At 38.5% G+C, this 15,334-nt stretch overlaps 1 protein-coding gene across 1 annotated transcript in view; it reads left to right on the top strand.

The window, feature by feature from the left end:
- Positions 1-1,024: 1,024 nt before the first annotated feature.
- Positions 1,025-15,334, top strand: part of MFAP3L (microfibril associated protein 3 like) — a 45,195-nt gene continuing 30,885 nt past the window's right edge. Inside the window, exon 1 of the mRNA XM_027829273.3 lies at positions 1,025-8,556. The gene's annotated coding sequence lies outside the window, so the exon portion shown is untranslated. The remainder of the gene's footprint in view (positions 8,557-15,334) is intronic.

Genomic DNA, 15,334 nt, shown 5'->3' with positions numbered 1-15,334 from the left:
TGAATGAGTTTAGGCACCTACAGGGTTAGGTGGCAGCTGAGCAGGGGGTGTGTGGATAACAGTGGTGCCTAAAAATGGGATTTAGGAGCCTAAGTACCTTTGTGGATCTGGGCCCAAAGGACTATCTTAAAATTAATCTGGGCTAGAAACCCCAGAATACAGAATGCTGCAGACCTAGTTACGCACATTATGGAAGGGAAGATCCAATTTTATTTCATTTTTTTCTGGATAATGTCATGCAGAGACAACTGACACAAACGTCTTCTATCTAAGAAATGTTCTCAGAGTATTTATTAGAAATAACAACCTGTAAAAGAGTAAATGTTTTTGATTATTTTTTGTACTAAAGACTTAGTGCTTGAAAAAAAGTTATATAAAAACAGATAATTGCCCTGTTACCAAACAAACTAACCCTTTCCTAATATCAATTTGACTACAAAAGTATAATCTATAAAAGCTAGAAGTCCTTGCTGCTAAAGCCCACCTGGGGTAAGTACCTGAGCCTTTTGAGGAAATATCTGCTGAATTATCCACAGATTTTCAAAATCAAAATGCCATCCACAAGAAAGACATAATTACAATATGTGTCATGTCAAATTTTCTCTGATTATAAACATTTTATTTGTAGCTGTAAGTCATATATTTACAAATCAGCAGGTTATGCTTTGGTGCTGAGGCATGAAACCTGTACCAAGTCTTCCTAAGTGTTCAGCTTCCTTTATAAATCCTGCCCTCTCATTTACAGGGAAAAAAAGAAGAATTCAGTTTACTCATTTATCTCTGCAGCATATTGCACAAGTTCAGACAAATTCTGTTGGAAACGTGACCCAACTCCTGCAAAAATTACTGATATTTAGACACTGCTGTAAATTGATCCCATACAGTCTGTAAGACAAATAACCATACAAACCTTTTTTGATAGTTTTTCCCGTCAAAGTCCTTGTCTACTGTATATAGTATTCTGTTTTGTATAGACACATAACAGTGATTGATATGATCAGTTCTGGAAAGAGAACAGCTGGGAAGTGCTCTATACCTCATAGGAGATCACTGTTATGAAGCTAAAAGGTAATATTCAGAACTTCTCCATCACTAAAACACAGCTTTCTGTGGGTGAGATGCTACTGAACAGCTAGGAATTTGCCAGTTGTAAGATCACCAGTGAATTCAACCATACATTTTTACAGTTGTATTCAGACATAACTACATACATGCAGGAAGAAATTATAAGTACATATTTTAAGTCTATTTAACAGGAAAGCCTGGCATACAACATACATCTAAAGCTATAAAAGTCTGATCCTGCAAGTTGCTCAGCACTCTGACCCTGATTCTGCCCAGGCCAGCATGTGCTAAACATCAGTGGACCTAGTCACTTACTTAATGTTCCTGCTACTCATGTGCTTAAGTGCTTCGCTCAACTGGGGTTGCAGTTGCAACCACCTTGCAGGACTAAGCCCTATATATTACGGCACAGAAGGAGTTAATTGCAATACAGTACTCTGGTTTTTGGTTTTTTTTTTAACAGAGGGTGTTCTCCCTCTTCCATGTAACTCTCTTGAGAAATACACACAATCACATTAAACTGGACTTCTGAAACAATTAACAAGACCTAGGCAATCACATTTTTTGCTGCAGGATAAATTCTGCACCCACTCTGTTATGGCCATGCACTGGTGACATTCAGTTGTTGATTAGGTATAAAACAGGCTCTTTATCCCTAGAGATACCACTGACTTAAAGGTCAAGTCCTAGGCTCTGTTTCCTATTTACAGCTGCTAACATGAATCCAAATAATATATCAGCTTCCTGACAAGTGTGGTATGACACTAGAGAATATAGCTTTGGATTAGCTTTCTAATATTAGACTCACACAAATCATGCAACTTCCTCAAGAGTAAATCTTTATTATTAAAATGTGACTAGTTTTATTCCTTTGGAAGTTTTCCTCCTGCTTTAACCATCTTATTGACAAATTATCTATCAGTTTAAATTATTTTTAAAAAGCACTCCTCTTTATAAAAAGCCCGGGATAGAAATCATAATAACTGTTGTTTTGCAAGATCAAAAAGCCAGTTTTTACAAATAAATTTTTTATAAATAAATTTTACAAATAAATAAATCCTTTTACAAATAAATTGCAAGACCACAAATTATGTGATGTTCCTAAAATGATCACTGTATGAATAAAGTTTAAAATAACATGATAATAATAATCTTGACTTTTCCACAAGAAAATTATTATTTTAGTTGGCCATAGACCACACATTTCATCTCTGCCTCCCTGAGACTCATGAATAATTTGGCCAGTTCTCCCTGATTACACAAATACTGAATCCTGTTGTAGGTCATGCAGCGTGCCCTGTGTCTCTCTCATTCATGTGCAGTTCTGTACTCTGTGCCTCATATTATTTTACATTCATGACATACAATAGCAAGTTGTTTCCATGGTGGTATAATATCTGATATTTAGTTCATGCAGTGATTGGTAAACATCACTGTTTCAAAAGCTAATTATCTACATGGATTTATTTTTATGGCAGGATATCAGCTTACTCAGCTGGTGAAATAAGAGGCCAGAGAAGGGCAGGAAAAATGGTTAGAAGAATAGCCAGTGTTTCATACAAAGATGATTGAAAAAAATAGGATTATTTGCCCTGGAAAGGAAAAGACTTAAAGGGTTCGAGGGAATTCTGAATGGCAACGCCAGCCAAACACAGTGACTCTTTGGGCTCACCCCAGGCTCACACTAGTCCGTTCTAGTTACTATCTGGTATTTCATGGGGAAGACAATGGAGGCTCATTTAGGCCTTGACCAGGTACTGCAGTCCTCAATTCTTCGCTCTGCTGCCTATGAGATCAGACTACAGGTTTCTTTACTCCAAGGTACCGAATAGGCAATCTGCAACTCCAATCCCAGGTACATAACAGAAGAGCAAAGTTTATGGGAGTCACAGAAAAAAATACAGAAAAAATCATAAAATGAAATATAAACAGAAAAATACATACCTAGTATGACACTAAAAAAAATGCTCAAAAGAGGCCCCAAGTTACAGGAAAGGGGTCAAGTTGAGCACAATAAACACTTTATAATCATTTGTGGGGTGCGGTCCTCACAGCAGCCTTGTTGTGCCTTCCAGATCCTTTCTTCACACATCCATGTAGTCCAGGAAGTCTCAATCCCCTTGTTAACCACAGGCCCTCTTTTGATGTTTTATTTGGAGTTTTGTCTAGCCTGGCTTTCAAGTGGCAAGTGCTAAATTAGTAGCGGGCATTGCATTAAGCTACACCAAAACTGGGACAGTGGAAACAAGTTTGAAATCCAGTTCAAGGTTGGATTTTTGTTTTTTCCTTCAAAATGTATGTTCCTCCCCACAAAGATTTTTTGTTTCCTCCTGCGTTACGAGGTTTGGCACCACTAGATAACATCTTTGAAGATGGGCCTTTTCATTGTGTCATATAGTACAAAAACATTTTAAACGAAAAAATAAATATCCTTAACTTTACACAGTTTTCAGTCAACCTGTGGAATTCACTGTTCCAAAAGAAAGAAGCAAGACAAATAATATTGGATTTTAAAAGCAATTGGATAATTTTGTTATTAATAATATTTGTAGTTAGGTACGCTAAGGGTATAATAAGCATAATCAAATCTCTTGCTTCACTTACTGATCACTTAAGGTATGAGGATCAGAAAGGAATTTTCTCCACAGAGATGGGTGATGAGAATGGATTACAGCGTGAAAAGCCTTCCATACAAAGAGGGACTGAAAAAAATGAACTATTTGCTTTTGAAAGGCGATGATAGAGGTATACAAAATAATGAATGGTATATAAAGATAAACTGGGAGCTCTTAATGCATGGTTTTGCATAATACAAGAAGATGGGAACATTCAGAGAAATTAAAAGGCAACAAATTTAAAGCTGACAAAAGGAAATTGTTTTTAATTACATATCACATAATGTTATAGTGGTCATTGCCCAAGATATCATTGAGGCCGGAGCTTAACAGGATTCAAAAAAGGTTTACATGTTTAAATGAATAATAATATCCACAGTTATTTTAGAAAGGTTAAAAAAAATGTAGTCCTCATGCTTCAGGGCATGAGCCTATCGCTATTTGACAGAGCAAGTAATTTCTCCTTATGGCAGGTTCTTCCAATGATCTTCTGGGGGTGATGCACATACCACAGAAGCATGTGGTACTGGACACTGTAATAACCAGTATTCTGGACGAGATGGACTTGTCTTCTCCAGTATGATACTTCTTTTGTTCTGTGCATAGGTAGGTATCTGCACCTGAGCAGATTCCCATTTTCCTCAATGGGAACAATGGGACACTTAGTCAATTTCTGCTCTAGAGCCTACATGCTTTATCAAAAGTCCTCACCTTTCTATGAAAGCAGGATACTACTCAACCGGATATACGGACCCTTATCTTAGATCTGAGTTCTGCCTATGCCACTGACATATGAGGCAATCCAGACTCTCCCCTGATTATGGTCACTCACTAGTTGTAGTACTTCTTCCCTACTGAATGCCAGAGCATTCAATGTCCTCTGTCACTGTCTTCTACCAGTTCTTCCGTCACCTTCCTCGGTTTCTCTTTCCTCTCTCAGCTACCCAAATCAATGCTTGCTTAGCATGTCTCCTATCTCCATATGGTGTACATGTCCTGATCACCTGAGCCTTCTTTCTTTGATGATATTTTCTAACACGTCCTGCTCTGTCAGCTCCCTAACTTTCACATTTGTTATTTTGTCTTTCCATGAAATTCTCAATTTCTTAATGGCTTCTTGAGGGGTCCTTTCCAACCCAACATTTCTATGATTATATGAAATGTGAAGTATGCTCCTCAGCCATCTGTGATGGGCAGCTTCCAATCTCGTTGTGTTAGTCACTGTCATCAGCCATATCTCCGCTCCATACAATAGCATACTCAGTACAATCACATGGAATAATCTGATCTTTAGTTTGGTTTGGAGACCTCCATTCGATCACAAGTTGTTCTTCCTTCCAAAAGTGGTGTTTGCTTTGCCTAATCTCATATGAATATTTTTATCACACCCACCTTCAAATGTCATCGTACTCCCCAGATAGCAGAACACTTCTACCTGTTTAATTTTTTCCCATCCACGTACACCTTTTCACCTGTTCTCCAGCTTCCTATCTTCACAATCTTGGTTTTCTTTGCATTTACTTTCAATCCAATTTTTTGCTGCTTCCTATTCTACTTCTGAGGTAAGGGCAATCATTCCATTCCATGTCATACTTAGGAGAGCAATGTCGTCAGCAAAGTCAAGATTGTGTAACTCATCTCAGCTAACACATTTTACACCATCCACAATGCCTTCTGTTGCCTGTTTCATCACCCAGTCTCTTGCTAATGCACAGAGGATTAGTGATAATACACACCCTTGTCTAATTCCAGGCATAATATTGGACCACTTACCCAGGCCTGTATCCAATCATATTGAGCATCTACTTCCAGAATATAAATTCCTTATTACATGGATCACTTTGTCTAGTATCCATACTTCTAGCAATATTCTACAGGGTCTCGTTGTGGACACTATTGAACTCTTTCTTAAAGTCGATAAAGTTAATTAAGATTGGTTTTAGCCAAGCCGTAGCTTTTTCAATGATCTGTCAAATGAGTGAACATCTGTTCATAACATGAACCCAGCCAGTTCTTGTAATATTGCATCCACTGCCTTCTTCATTCTATTCAGCATAACAGTAGCCAATACTTTGCCCAGGATTGATAGCAGTACAATACCACTCCAGTTTGTGTACTGAATAAGATCATCTTTTTTTGGCAATGCCACAATGATACCATCTTTCCAGTCTTGTGGCACTTGTTCTTTCACCCATATTTCATTAGAGTTTTGTTAGCTGCTCAGTCAGAATTTTGCTTCCCATTTTTAGTACTTCTCATTGAATTCTGTCACCATCAGGAGCTTTCCCCTCTTTGAGGCTTTTGAAACCTGCCTTAATTTTGTCGGGTGTTGTTGGTCCTTCTTCTAGATGTTGAAAATGTGTGAAGAACAAGCCAGACAATGGAAATAACATTTCCATTCCATATTAAATTGTCCAGAGCTGATAATCATACACAGGTTCAAAGATACATGGACCAATCATCTGATTTGATATGGCAGTCACAATATTCCCATATGATGACAGAATAACTGAATTACATAGTATTTGTTTTAGGTTTCAGATAATAAAAAAAAAACTTTGTTTATACACGTAGGGCCCAATCCATTTAAGACAATGGTAAAACTCCTATTGACATCAATAGAAACAGGATTGGGCCCATATATATTCTAATGAAGCTTAATGCACATATTATAAGAAAGGAACTCAATTGTTTTCTCTTTGTCACTCATGTGCAATAGTATATATCTTTAAATGTTTTTCAATGGGCATAAAGAATCTTTAAAAAGTTAAGATACTTAAGTACAGTATAATCTCTCTCTCTCTAAAAAGGTATTTTTCATAATCAAACACTTCCTGTCATTTTACTTTAAATGTATCAATCTATTGTCCCATGAATTTGTTTTGATCACTAAACTTTCAAACATGGCTATTGTACTAAATAGTGTTTGAAAAAAATCTATTGTTTTTTTTCCTGATCTTTGTTGTCAGCCTATAGTGCAGTGGTTTTCAACCTTTTTTTTATTTTCCAAGATCCCTTTGGAAATCTTAGACATAGTCAGTGGACCCCCAGGGGTTCACGGACAACAGGTTGAAAACCACTGTTCTAATGATAACCTTTTGCAGACTGTTAAAGTCTGCGTACCCCCAGAGATCCGTAGACCACAGGTTGAAAACCACAGCTATAGTGTAATGTTTGTAAGTACAGTAATACTTTGCTGCACCTGTGGTCCACTCCACCTAGTGATTGCAGAGACTATAATTAGGTGAAAAATACAATTTTATCTTTATTTTCTAAAAAGATGATTATAAAACTGCCACGATCAGGCCGGATTTAGAGGCAGACAACCCATACAACTGCCTGGGGTGCCAGGCTTGGGGGGCGCTGGACTCAGAGTGCTGTAAGGTATTCAAAAGTTTAACAAATGGAGGTTGGGAGTACCAAAGACACTCCACGCCTGTGGCACCATTTCATCTAGGGCTTGCCGTGATTACACTGCCTAAATATAACTAATGGTAATACCAAAGTTCTCTGCTTACACTAATGAAAAGGCTTCTTGTGATTAAACAAGCACTACTGGAGAAGTAAAGTATACTCACTACAGTAAATATAAAATGTTAGACTAATATCAAATGCTAGTCTTAGTTTGCAGCAGACAATATGATCAATGCTAGGAAAAGGATTGCTACTGAGTAATATATACAGCTAGTAGAGAACTGATATGCAACCAAAAGCAACATTCTGAACTTTTCCATTTCTAAACCACACCATTTTGCCCTACACTATTAAATGAAATTATCTTTACTTCAGTTCTTTTAGTCTGACAAGATAACTGAAAAGAGATGTAGTGCCATTAATGCAATTTACATCAATCTGTATTGTTCTGTAGCAGAGTTAAAAAATAGAAGAATTTATTCCAGATAACAAACGATCTTGATTAAGAAAAGCATTTATTTGCTCAAGATGAATGTTAAAGGTAGACGCAAGAAGTCCTATAATGCTAAATCTTCTCTAGTGCTTCAAATTCCACTGACGGCACTTTTTGGCTCAGGGACAGTCAGAATAAAAATTATTTTAATCAACGTTTTAGACGTCAGCAAAATATCTAGGATGTACGGGGCCGGGGTTTGAAGGTGCAAAGGTTTCAATATAACTAAAAAATCTTCGGTCATTCGTAAAATCATTAGTATTAAGTGTTTATTATTTTGATTCTCTTAAATCAACTAATGATTTGCAGAATCCGCTGTCATCGCCTGTTGCCAGAGGGAGAACCTGTCAAACTGTATTTCCCCAGTTCCCAGGAAGGTGGGATCCCTTAATCTCTGGAGGCTCCATTCCACTCCGTCTGGTGACCTTCAGTGTGGAGAAGGGAAGGAAAAGAAGCTGCATCAACCTTGGGCAGCTCAGTGAATTTTCACAGCAGCCTGGCTCTAGCTCGAGCATGCTCAGTGCAGCGCTGACCTACTTTTGCGGGCCGAAGTCTGGAGAGCGCTGGCTGCCGTTCCGCAGAGGCAGAAGGAGCCGGCGGTGCTGCTGTCTTCTGGGGTCGCGCTTGGAATGTTGCGGCACCCCAGCGTTCCACAACCGAACGTCCGGACGCCGCCGTGTCGCTCCATCGAGCGCAGCCCGGGTTGCTTGCAACACGCTACGTAGGGAGCACGGGTTACAGCCGCAGCGGCGGAGCCACCTCTGTGAGCGTTTCTATCGGGCTTCGGTTCGGTTTCTTCTCTGTGTTCCAGCGCGGTGAAGGCAAAAGGCTCCGTGGCAACCCGAGGCGCAACACTGAAGTAGGAGAGCATCGTGGGGAGCAGAGATCTCGGGCCCGGGCGATCGCACTGAAAGGCTAAGTGGCGAAGAGGAGGGTTGGCTCACCTGGGAGAGAGGCATCGGGCTGGAGGTTGGATTTATTCTTATAACTTGTAGCTTCCTGCAGCGCATTGGTGGGCTGTTTTGGCATCAGGGTCGGATTAGCCGCTGGACCCCAGCTGTAGGGAGCAGCGGTGGAACAGACTGCCAGTCAGGGAAGTGTGACCATGACCTGCTGTTGATTTTCCTCATAGGTTGGGTAAGGGGCTCCCACCTGCTGCTGCTGATACTCTGGGCAGGTTGGGGCAAGGGGGGCCCTTTGTGCTGGAAGGTGGAGTCTGAGCCACCTCTTCAGGAGTCCCACCAGCTTGAAGATCAGAAATAGTTGTGGTCCCTGAGCGACCACATCTGTAGAGGGTTTGAGGGGGGAGGGGATTCCACTGATACCACCCCCAAAAGACCTCCCTGCCAGGGGAAGAATCTTACAATTCTATTGTCTTCAGGGTTTATTTGCATGACAAGCTATACAAGTGCTGCCAGAGTATAAGTAAAGGATTCCTCAGGTACAGCCTACCCAGGAGGGGGTTATACACTGTATTTGGGGGTTGATTGCCTTTGTCCGTTTGCCATTGCTAACCATTGCTGATCCTATGGTAAACAGATACATAGTACAATGCCATCTCTGTCATCTCTCTCTGCCAGGATCACACACCTTTTCCTCATCACTTTTGGATGAGATGTCTGTTATGATTTCTGATTATTGGAGGAAATATTTGTGTCACTTCCTTGTATTTGGGCCCCTGGAACAGAAAATCTCTATCTGTCTCAAGCTCTACTCTGCAACATTGACTGCACAGTTGCCTTTTGAGCAATGCCTTTTTCTGGGTTTAGACTGTGCTTTGTTCCTCCCAATTTCCATCTCCAGTTTGTGGTCACTGATTCTGTATTTGGTGAGATTCAGCCTTAGTTTTGAACATTTCACTGTGGTGCTCTGTTCCCTGAGTTCATTACTCTGACTGGGATCTGCAGCAGTCCTGCCTGTTGCTGTTTTTGATTTGCAGTATTGCCGATCCCAATTATTCAAAAATCATGACTCCCAAAAGGATGGGGGCTGCCAGGGCACTGTGTGGGAGTATGCCTAAGAATTGGATTGCTTTAACCCAGACCTCATTGTCACCCATAGTAACATACAAATTGTCATATCAGACCAGCAGTCAATCAAATCCAGGATCCTGTCTCTGAGGGTAGTCAGTGCCAGATGCTTCAGAGGAAGGTGCAATAATCCAGTTGGAAAGATTACTAAATAATCCTAACCATAATGAATGCCAGTTCTTAAAGCACTGCTTTATGCAGTAGGGAAACCCAAGAGATCAATCAAATATTAGGCATTCTTAATGCATCCATCACCATAGTATCTACTTTTGGTGCTTCCAAGAATGTGTACTCCTTTTCTCTCTGGAACCTTGAACTCCAGTGTTCCCTGTTTAACTTGGAATTTTTTATTTTAGGGAGTATGAGGTTGGACAGTAAATTTGTGACACATTATTATACCCCTGTGGAGAGGAGGAAGGGGGGTATTAATTCAGCAAGTAGCACCTTTAAATAAAATAGACCTTTTAAGGAAGTTTTTTTTTATTGGGCTATTTTAATCTAAAGTAAAGGCAGCATGATTGTCTTTTGCATTAATTAAAAGTTTTGATCAGTACTATAGTCTCATGTGATACCTGTCTGAATTCCATGAGTGCCTTAAAGAGACAACATTCTTACAGTCTTCAACTTTGGAGCAGTCTGAAAATGCCATCATACGATGTTACTTTAGCAGTACAATATAAGCAGTATAACAGGACAGTCAATTGTAAATAACAAAGAACCACTGAGCAGTCATATTTTTAGTTCATTTGCACAGATTAGACTTTTGTACAAAGGAATAAAAGTTTCTAACAATCTGACAACATTGATGCCTCTTTCAGTCACTAAGTTGCCGCTTTTCAAATAGGTCTCTCTGATAAGCAATTTACTTGACATTGTTTTCATTTCCAAATGGTCCTTCTAGACCAAGGGACACCTTTTTTATGATACATTTTGTTGAAAAACTGAAATGTTAGTTCACAGTGGGAAAGTGTTTTTGAACTGAAATGTTTTTTAAAATAAAAAAATCTAGTATACGTTTTTAGTTTTTTAAAACTATACATTTTAGAACAGTCATCCTGCTCATTGCAACAGGATAGACTAGAGGTCTGCTGTATTTTGACTCGTTTAAATGGAAATCATGTTTGAAGGGTTTGCATCTTTTGTTTGGTTTGTTGTGTTCAGACAGCAAAAGCATGTTCGTTTGTGTTTGTGCAAGGGATAATATATAGAAGCATTTTAGCTTAAAGTACTATATATCAATACTGATTTATTGGACAGAAAAGCTGCAGCTTTTCTTCCACCATTTTATAACCACCACAATGCTGTAAAATATTCATAAGTTTAAACAGCTCACAATAAAACAAATATAAATAAAGGTCTTCCAAAGAGCAAACCATCCACCAGGGGGAAAATGGGGACAGGTGCTTAATCTTTCTTCTGCTTTTAGTTGTATACTTACAGATGTGCATGGAATCACTGAAGAGCTTGCAGTTTGAGTTGAATAGAATTAAAACACAATTCAATGAAATAAAATACCAGTGGGAAAAGGCAGTAGCTATTCATTGCATGCCTGTGAAACCCTGCAAAACCCCATATTGCACAATTTCCCACTTTAACAATCTGAGAAAGGCCCATTCTATACTATAACAACTGCAGAGTTTGGGGACAGAGTTAAAATGTGTTAGTTGTCCCACAAAACTGAAATATGATTCAGTCTTAGTTAGCAGACGGAACCAAACTGTTTTTACCATGTTCCCCAGTTGTGCTGCAGTCCTGCTAACAGCCAACACTGTAGCAGAGTTCAGGAAAAGAAACTCAAACCATAGTTGGTGCTATTTGCACTTCAAGACAAAAATGATTTTTATCTGCTTTCAAGGGGTACCATGTTATACCCTCTTTCCAAACTCTCTCATCATAACAATGTAGATGAGTCCAAAGCTCTTCTCCATTTCTGTAACTACCTAGGCCATACAGTTCAGAATGTGAAGACTCAGGCCAGATCTATAGTACGAGTACTTTGCCACCATAGCCAGACCAGTGTAGTATGCCTGCAAAGCACTCCTAGTGTGGACACAGCTAATGCCAGCAAAACTTCACTTTTCCCAGTATAGCTTATTCCAGTTCCCCCGCACCCAAGCGAAATAAACTATACCAGTTTTGCTGATTTAACTCTGTGTACATTGGTGGTGTCTGTCAGAGATCACACCCTTAACTGACATAGCTATACCAGCAAAAGTTTGTAACGTAGACCTGGCCCTAAATACCCCCCATTGGATCCTTTTTTGCCAGGGCAAAACAGGTTGCAGCTTAGGGCCAGTGTGTGACTATGTATGTGTCTTGTCATTGAGTGCAATCCTAATTGCATTATTTAGTGCTTTAAACTGAAAATTCCTGCATTTAGTTTGTACAGTGTAATTTCCTATCCATGTACAGGCATGTCCTAGAAATACCACTGCCAAACAATAGGGATACTATTACTTCCCACCAATTACCATAATTTAATTAAATCACTCATGGCCAAGTGCAGAGCATCACAATGCATATCGAATGGGAGGGCTGAACAGGGAGGATACAAATGAAACGTCTTTCCCTACTGCAAGCCGGCAAAAAGGAGTCTGTCATTTTCTCTTAGAGCTGGTCTACACACAGACTTGCATCGAAATAACAAAAGGTGTGAATTAAAACAATTTTAGTTTTTTCGGTAAAATGTCGTGTGTGTAAATTCAGAATAAGAGTAGCTAAAGTAATTAAGGGATTGTAGTCCAAACACAGTTTTTGTACAGTTTAACTATTTTGGTTAGGGATGTAATTTAAAAAGAAATTAATTTATTAAATCATTTCAGCAATTAGTGAGCACACTGCTATATTGGTATAAATGGTGCCTTTTCCCAGTATATCTTATTTCCTTAAATTTACTGGGATAAGCTTTACCAATGAGGGATTGGGGATTGTACTGCTTTAATTATGCCAGTTTCAACCCAATATAGTTGAAGTGATATAAAAACTGTGTGTTTAGACAAGATCTAACAAACTGTTTTTCTTTTCATGAAAAGTCTTTATTTAATAAAATAAAAATATTTTTACTTTGGATTTAAACATTTGCAACCCAAAGCTGACAGCGTTATGGTTGGCACTTGGGAAGAAGAAAGTGAAACTGATTATATACAAAAGTGCCCAGATCATTCTGTTCTCATTATCCAAGCTGAGTTGAATGCAATATATAAAGAGTACAAAAGAGCATAATGAGTGAAAAGTAAACCAGATATTTAAGTCTTTCAAATTTAAATAATCTTAGGTCCTGCACACAGAGCCATGCAACTGGAGCCTTGTGCCCATACCACACCCCATTGACTTCAGTTTAGCTCCACACAAGCATTAAGTTCTGTCCTCATGGGTCCCACTCTGGGATCAGGGACTAAGATGCTGTTAATTAATCGGTAAAGAAATCCAATAATTTTTAACTTGACATTCTCCTTTTAAATCACAATCATTAACACACCTAAACTACAGTTAATTATTCCTTGCAAGCCAACCCTGACAATTCTGAAGTGGTCATAATCACAGTGTTAGTGCTAACCTCTTTGTACTTTATCCTGGAGGTCAATAAGTAAAAAGCAAGTCATTAAAATGTGGTATTACATGCATATCACAGATTACATATTTTTATATAATCACTGTCGCCCTCTGAAGGCTGGTGGGAGTTGTTATATACAAATTCATTATTCTCCTGTTACTGAAAGAGTAGCCTTAAGTTAAAATACTGTTTCTTAATGAAAACTACATACACTGCACTGAAAATAGGAAAGACAAACTATTCAGTTGTTCAGAAGACATGATAAAACTTTAAAGATGTTTATATGAAATATCATTAGTCTTGAAAAGCCTTTACTATTTTATTTAAACAAAACCTATATTTTAATCTTGATCCCATTAAATATGTGTACCAAACCATGAAGCACAGACTGCCTGACCTCCTAAACAAATACAACTGCTAAATACATCCTGATGATTTATTCATCAGAGCTCTTTAGTAGAAACCTTGAAAAAGAGTATATACACCTAATCATCTAACAAATTGACTGGACATAAAATTCTGGGCTTAAGAGACCTCTTCACTACTGATTCTACAGCAGATCTTTCTGTGTCTGTATAATCCACAACTCACTAATGGAACATGTCCATCAAAATGCTGTCATTTTCCCTCAGCAGAAGTAAGCTTCTCTACTGAAAAAAAAAATATTGTTCTGTTTTTATTGAGTCCTTAATTGGTAACCTGGGAGTTTATTAAGCTGCTCTGTCCATGTGAAAAAAATATATTCTTACAAATTGCAGACAGGAAGCCTTCTAGTTAACTTGTTCTCTAAATGTTTCTGGCTAGGTGTCCATTTTACATGGAATAGATGCTGGTGACACAATTTCACTTACACTGAAGTGTATCAAGGGTTTTGTTCAGATGTTTGGCGGAGTCCTCTACACTGCCGCACAAGAGATCCACACTCAATTCCTTAGGTCATCAAGGACTAGGGGAGACTCTTGAGGGACTTAATAATCCTTCCAGATAATTACAGAGTAGCAAGCTTCATCTAGTCATTTTAGGCTGAATGGATTGTGGGCCTTGAGGATGGTTTGGAGTGGGGTGAAATTTAGGTCCCGATCCAGTAAAGCACTTAAGCACCTGTGTCCTTTAAGTACAAGAGGTCCCATTGGCTTGGGTCTTGAAGTCCATGGGACTATTCACATTCTTAATTGCTTTTCAGGATTAGGACCTCAAATAGGAAGAACAATTGTTGAGTGGGATTCTGATGATCAGCTTTGCAACTGTGTAGGTATATTATAAGCTTAACTGTAAAGCAGAATTTTCTTTATTGGCTGTGAATTTCCTCCTAGTTGATTCAGTGTTAAAATATGATATGCAGCTAGTGCTCCTTAAACCAAAGGACTTCATAATAAAGTATGTCACTCATTTTAGAATGACAGTTATGTCCATCACATTGTATATCTTATTGCTTGGCGTTTTATAACTGTAACTTATTAGTGTGAATCTCAATTTTTAAATAAAGATTACGGAAAGCTTTACAAAGGGTAAAGAAAAGAAACTTTTCTCAAAACCTCCTGTAGTGTTAGTGTTCTCTGTAACAAGTAGCTTGGAAGGTTTCTTTATTAATATGATTCTTCTCTATAACATAGTTTTGTTATCTCCTAAGAGCCAGTGTACGTCTCTGAATTCTCCATTTTGCCTGCTTTCATTATTTACTGTTGTTTGTCACTTTACAAACAAAAGGACATGTTCCTGCCTGAAGTAGCTTAGTAATGTCTTTAAGCTATAGACTCCTTTATACCTTTACTTGTAAACAGCATTCCTAGTTAACAAAAACAGATTAATTTGCAAATACTGAATTGCCCTACTGAAGCCTATCCCACCTAGTAATCCATCTCTGTCAGTGGTCAATACCACATGCTTCAGAGGAAGGTGCAAAAAATCACCATAGTAGAGAGTTATGTACATTGAAATATGAAGTTTTGTATCCCTTCCATACTTTTTTGGCAAGCTTTCTTTTTTTAATCCTTATTACAACTGGATTTAACTAGATACTGTCATTTTCTGTATAAATGCCCAGTCTGTTTTTACTCTTGTTTTGCTCTTGGCTTTAATGTTATCTTGTGGCAATGAGTTTCACATGCCAACTGTGTGTTGTGTAAAACATTATTTCCTTTTATCTGTTTTAAATTTGCTGCCT

Source organism: Chelonia mydas, chromosome 4 (genome assembly GCF_015237465.2).
Source record: "Chelonia mydas isolate rCheMyd1 chromosome 4, rCheMyd1.pri.v2, whole genome shotgun sequence".
In the NCBI taxonomy this organism is placed as follows: Eukaryota; Metazoa; Chordata; order Testudines; family Cheloniidae; genus Chelonia; species Chelonia mydas.
Note: the sequence above shows the minus strand (reverse complement) of the source record. Positions and strands in the feature narration are given on the sequence as shown.